Raw genomic sequence first — 6,767 nt, 5'->3', positions numbered from 1 at the left:
GCAATCCCGAATCATCAGGCAGATCTGTTCATGAGAGAAGCCCACTGTGGGCCAGGACCTAGTTTCCTCTCACAAGACTCCTATCGCGCCTTGAAATCACATGACGCTCTTCGCTGTCCAGGACATTCTCAGGAGGTTGGGTGGCCCGGTCAGCGCTCGGCACACAAAGACCTCTAGGGGGCAGTGTTGTCTCACACCACATGTTCCTCTACCCGGCTTTGACACACACCCTAAAACTCCAACCCAGCCAAAGCACTATTGCGTCTGTATTAAAATACTTTACAATGAGTATGCACTACTATTGCCATCAGAAAAAAATTATTAGATTACTAATAAGCTAGAGAAAGTGGGGAGATATCAATATAAAAATACCCACTCACAGAAGACATTGCTTAAAATGTAAAACTAGCTTCTGTTTACAGTCTAGTTTAAAAGCCCAAAGTTATATGTCCTTTTGCACTAGATGATATGACTCTGGATTTTAATTCTTCATATTTAAAATAGCATTTCAATAGCACTTTTAAAGCTTCTAAAATCATTTCTGTAATACTCCTAAGTTTTTCAGTGAGAAACTGAGAACAATGCTTCTTCCCTCTCTATTGTACAGTGATAGCAAGCACTAAAGAGATGAATTTTTGTTAGAACATGTATATGTTAATGCAGAATATTCTAATAAGCAAAAGGATATTGCTAACAATTTATATGCAGCAGGGCATGAGTTTTGGAGTCTTTTCAGTTGAGCTATTCCACTTATGCTAGTCCACCCACTCCCTTCCTGTGACAAGTGTCCTATTCATCATAAAGGGAGTATGTGGATTTATCAGATGAGTGGACAAGGAGGAAGACGGTCTAGAGTAGACAGGTAAAGATAACCAACCCATGATGGAACCAACTCAGATGGAAATCAACCCCACCAAGACAAAACTTTATTCATGCACTGAATAGTTATGGAACACCTTTCACTTCCCAAGCACTGTTCCAAGTTCTGGGGATACAGCGGAAAACTGCACGTCAAAATTCCTGCTCTTACATTCTGGGACTGAGTGGGAGACAGCTAGGAAAAAAAATAAACAAACAGGAAAAGTATCCTCTTAAAAATTAAAATAGGATAGAGACAGATTGGTGGGGGCTGCTTTAGACTGGGGAGTCACAGAGGGCTTCTTTGAGGAAGTGGTAATTTAAGATGAGATCAGAATAACATATCCAGCTCTGAGAAGACAAGTGAGTGGAGGGAGTGTTCCAGCAAAAGGAAACACCTGGTACAAAGGCTGGAACAATTCGAATGAGTTCAGAAGACAAAAGGAAGGCTCTGAGTGACTGGAGTGTGGCATCTAGGGATGAAGGTGAAGTCAAGAGTATGTAAGAGTCTGGTCAAGTATCATTCTCGTAGGTCACGGTAGGGAATTTGAGTTTTATTTTACTTCAGTGAGAGATGTAGAATTTCACACAGAGGACTGAAATGGTCTGATATAGTTTTCTAGGAGCCATTCTGACTGCCATTAGAAAGTACAAGTTTGGGAATATGGAGATCACTGGGGAAGCTATGGGGCCATGCATGGTAGATCATGCCTATAATCTCAGCACTTTGGGAGGTCAAGGCAGGAGGACTGCTTGAGACCAGGAGTTCAAGACCTGGTCTGGGCAACACAGTGAGACCTCATCTTTACAAAAAATAAAAAGCATACGCCAAGTGCGGTGGCATGTGCCTGTAATCCCAGCTACTCAGGAGGTTAAGGCAGGAGGATTGCTTGAGCCCAGGAGTTCAAGACCACAGTGAGCTATGATTGCGTGACTGCACTCCAGCCAGCACAGCGGAGTGAAACCATGTTTGATATAAAATGAAATAATAAAATTCAAGTGATTAAATAAAACAGAAAGTTATCACAATAACTGAGGCCAGGTATGATGAGGCGTGGACCAGGATTATAGCGGTAGAGATGGAAGGAAGCTCACGGAGTCATGACATCTTTTGGAGAGGGGGCTGTTGTAATTAGCTGATTTATTAAATGCACCTGGCTGGGGGGAGATGCATCTAAGCACTATTCCTAGCTTTTTAGTTTGAACAACTAAAAGGATTTCCAGAGATGAGAGGACTGAGGAGATCGTGTTCCAGGGGAAAAATTTGGTCTTCAATATGTGAGCCTATTGGATGAGCATTTGGGTAACTTCAGGCTTACTCCCCAGCAGCTGCTGTTGGCAGGGTGTAGTCATATGAGCAGACATTGTGTCTGAGCAAGCTGGTCCGATAACGGAGTTTTATCTGGAAGGGGAAACCCAGGGCTGGGCTTAAGATCTAAGGTCAGCAACTTGTCACGCCAACAAAGAAATGTCTGTTAAGGCAGTTGATAACGTAAGCATTTAGAAAGAGTAGCTTCTCAAAGTGGCCTAATTCCAACTAGGTTGCTATTGCTCAGTTGACACTCATCTCTTGGCAGAGTTTTCTGATATTTTCCTTAACTCTTTAGAGTTGTACTTCATGTATATTCACATGAATTGAAAACACGTTCAGCTAAAAGGGTAAATTAAAATATAAAACATTTTTTAAAAAGAAAACAGGTACTTGATGTAGACTCTACATTTTAATGTAATGTTTCATTAGCTGTAATGAAACATTTAAATGTTCCAACATCTTTGAAATTTAACTAAGGAAAACCGGGGGTTTCCATAAAGAGAACACATATAATTAAACACAAGAAGTCTGAGATGAAGGTTAAAAAATGGTAAAGCTGTAAAGGGCTGTTAAAAACATAATGCTGTATTTTTCATCCTCCAATTCTTAAAATATAATTAAATGGCTTTAGCTTTTGACTCCAAAGCTGGAGAATTTTTTTAATTTTTAATTTTTGTGGGTACATAGATGTATATACTTATGGGGTAGATGTAATATTTTGATATAGGCATGCAATGTGTAATAATCACATCAGGGTAAAAGGGGGTATCCATCACCTCAAGCATTGATCCTTTGTGTTACAAACAATACAAATATACTCTTAATTATTTAAAAATGTACAATAAAATTATTTTTTACTATAGCCACTCTGTTGTGCTAGCAAATACTAGATTTATTCCTTCTATTTTTTTGTACCCATCAACCATATCCAATTGCCCCCACCCTCCCCCTACCCTTCCTAGCCTCTGGTAACCATTCTTCTAACTCTTTATGAGTTCAATTGTCTTAATTTGTAGCTCTCACAAATAAGTGAGAACAGGTGATGGTTGTCTTTTCTGTGTCTGGTTTATTTCAATTAATATAATGATCTCCAGTTCCATCCATCTTGTTTCAAATGGTAGGATCTCATTCTCTTTTATGGTTGAATAGCTGTTCTTGAGAGTCTATGTTCTACTACTGTTCTTGAGAGTCCACTATTTGAACTCCGTTGTGTATGTACCACCTTTTCTTTGTCCATTTGTCTGTTGATGGACACTTAGGTTGCTTCCAAATTGTGGCTATTGTGATTAGTGCTGCAGTAAACATGGGAGTGCAAAACCGGAGAATTTTGAAGTAATACATTTATTCCTACAGAGATCTTGAATAATCATAGCTATTAATTACACCCACCTCCTCTTCATTATTTTAAGTATTTTTGTTAATTATTAAGTTATCCTTCTAGTAAGAAGCCTGCCACAACTTCAGTTTCCTTTTGAGGACTGAGACCTTCCCACCTTAGCAAGCGCTTTCCGCATTGAGGTCTGCAGCAAGAATCACATTACCCAGAGAACTGAGGGGACCTCAGTTATACCCTTGCAGATATGGGACCATGAGAGCTGAATTCATGATCTGGAGCCTTACAATACTGCCAAAAAGTCCCAAGTTCCCCAAAGCCAATGCCCAGGAAGAATTTGTCTGGAAAACACCTTCACCTCTTACTTATCACAGGGTTTCCCTGAAAGTTTCTCCACCCATCACAGGAGAAAAAGACGTTGGAGAGTGACTAGCAGAATTTAGGCCTACATACTTTGTGCCTGCATGCTATTTAAGCAGCCTGGGCACAGGCCAAGGAAAACTCTTTTGTAGAATACACCTTACTTGTGGAGCATAATTTGAGAATTCTGATCCAGGAATATCCAACATTACAGTGGCCTCCTGGACTCATCTCCCTGCCCTCATTTCCATTTCCTACCATCCTCCTCCTCACTAACTCTGCTCCAGCCACTCTGGCCTTCCTCAAAAACAGACACATTTCCACCTTGAGGCCTTTACATTTGCCTAGAACACTCTCTAGCTTGGTCTTTTACCTGCTTCATGTCTTGGCTCTCATGTCACTGTTTGAACAAGGCCTACCCTTACTAACCCCAATTAGTATTGCAAACTTCCCCTTCACCACCCACCCTCACAACCCTCATTATTCTGCTCGTTTTTAAAAGATACCTATTGTGTTCTAATACATATCATTGGGATATGTTTTGTATTTATTGTATATTGTCTATCTTCTCCCACTGGAACGCAGCTTCACAAATGGTGACATGTTTGCCTGTTTGTTGATTGCTGATACCCATGGGCCTACATCAGCACCTGGCACATAATAGACTCTCAAGACAGCTGTAGATTAAGTGACTGAATATAGCAGATCTGGGAAAACTAAGGCTTGATTTGGTCCCTGTTTTCAACACTAGTGCTCCCTCGCCAGGGCTGGTCCTCTCCCAGCACTGCCAGCTTCTGCCAGTTAGTCCTTAGTGGGACATGGCCTGCCCTTGCCCACACACCTACTCGATCCTCACTCAGTAGTCAGCATCCATATCGCACTGTGACCGACCCAGCCACACAGCGCCAGCAACTCGTCCAAGTCGGCAACTCTTTAAGTCTCAAAGTCTTTTCTCAGTCTATACCTTGTCCTTGCATTCTCTCTCCCATCCCCCTCACTGTAGACCTTCAGACACTCACCAATTTCCTGTTCTCTCTTGGTACCTGGGAAGACTGGCTGTGGGGCAGGACACCAATCTCCCCAGCTACTCTTCCAGGCTCCCCTGCCAGAGGATTCCTTTGGTCTGTGATTTTTCTGCCAATTATTAGAAGGAACTAGGCCTGGGATAATACAAACAGCCAAGGAGGAATTTAAAAGGTTACTAAATCTTTTTAAATTCTGTTTTCTCAATTATGTTTTTTCATTTGTACTTTTTGGCTCTTTTTTGAGATGTTTACATAGAATCATCGTCTTTCCTTATATACTCCCTTTTGGAGGAAAAAGTATTTTCAGAGTTTCTCAATTATGTCAAATAACAGAAAACATTTATTGAGCAATTACAACGTGCTCGGCACCATAATACATCTCTGTGAAAATGAGCTCATTTAATCCTCACAACCTCTCAGTGAAGTAGATGCTGTCAATCTTCCCATTTTACGGAGCAGAAAACTGAGGCCCAGTGAAGTTATATGACTCCCGAGGTTACACAGCTACCTAGTGGAGGGCTCTAAGTTTAAGTTACAACTTACCAGTTTGGGAGTTGAAATTATCAACTGCTATAAAATATCTCTATACATGAGAGAAGCTGGAAAGTGAGATCATAACCACCAGAAAAATACTACTTGTTAGTGCCTCAGAATAACTACCACTGGTGTGAGTAGAATTACAACACTGGAAACCCAAAAGAGACACGCATGTCATGTTGTCTGATTTTGGAAACATTCTTTATTTTCAGTGGCTGGTGCCATACATTTATTCATTGAGCAAATATTTTATTGAGAACCTTTAATGTGATAAAAATTCTGGCCACTCTGGAAACAAGTGAGCAAAAGCAAACACAGCCCTTGCATTCATACAGCATATATTTTTCCCTGAAATCAAATTCCTGGCACTAGGTATCAATAGACTTGAAAATATTTATAACCAACCAGGTTCAGTGGCTCACACTTGTAATCCCAGCACTTTGGGAGGCCGAGACAGGCAGATCACTTGAGGTCAGGAGTTTGAGACCAGCCTGGCCAACATGGTGAAACTATGTCTCTACTAATAAAACAAAAATTAGCCAGGCGTAGCGGCGTGTGCCTGTAATTCCAATTATTTGGGAGGCTAAGACACGAGAATCACTTGAACCTGAAAGGCAGAGGTTTCAGTGAACCGATATCATGCCACTGCACTCCAGCCTGGGTAACAGAATGAGACTCCATCTCAAACAAACAAACCAAGAAAATATGTATTACCTATAACCAAGAATCTCATTTCTAGAAATAAAAATATTCTGAAATACACACAAATTAACTATGCATAGAGAAGTTTGTCAGAGCATTGTTTATAATAGTGACAAATTAAAAACAACTCGTGTCCAATAGTAGGTAAATCATTAGGTAAATTGTAGTACACCACACACTGAAATATAATAGTCATTCATAATAATGTTTCCAAAAAGTTTTAATATTGTGAACAAATGCTTAAATTATAATGTTAAAAATGAGAAAAGTAAGGTACAAAACAGTCTGGTTAGTGTACTTTCTGGTACATAAAATAATATATACGACATTATTTGGACATGCTAGAGTAAACTATATGATATTAACATTTTTATAGGTCAAAAGGATCAAATATCAGCAATTTCATAATGGAAAAAAATCTGAAAGCAGAAAAGCCAAAGTATTAATTTCTTGATGGTGGTATTTTCAAAAATTTTCACTCTTTTTCTTCTATTTTTGGCATTTTCCAAGTTTCAACAATGTACATATATTACTAATAAAAACATTATTGTAAAACAAAAAGAGCACGAATGTTCCTTTACTAAATCATAGTGCTAAATGCAGTCTGATTGAGCACCTCTAATCCGTCACACCAGTAACT

Source organism: Callithrix jacchus, chromosome 12 (assembly GCF_049354715.1).
Source record: "Callithrix jacchus isolate 240 chromosome 12, calJac240_pri, whole genome shotgun sequence".
NCBI lineage: Eukaryota > Metazoa > Chordata > Mammalia > Primates > Cebidae > Callithrix > Callithrix jacchus.
This window is presented reverse-complemented; position numbering follows the sequence as displayed.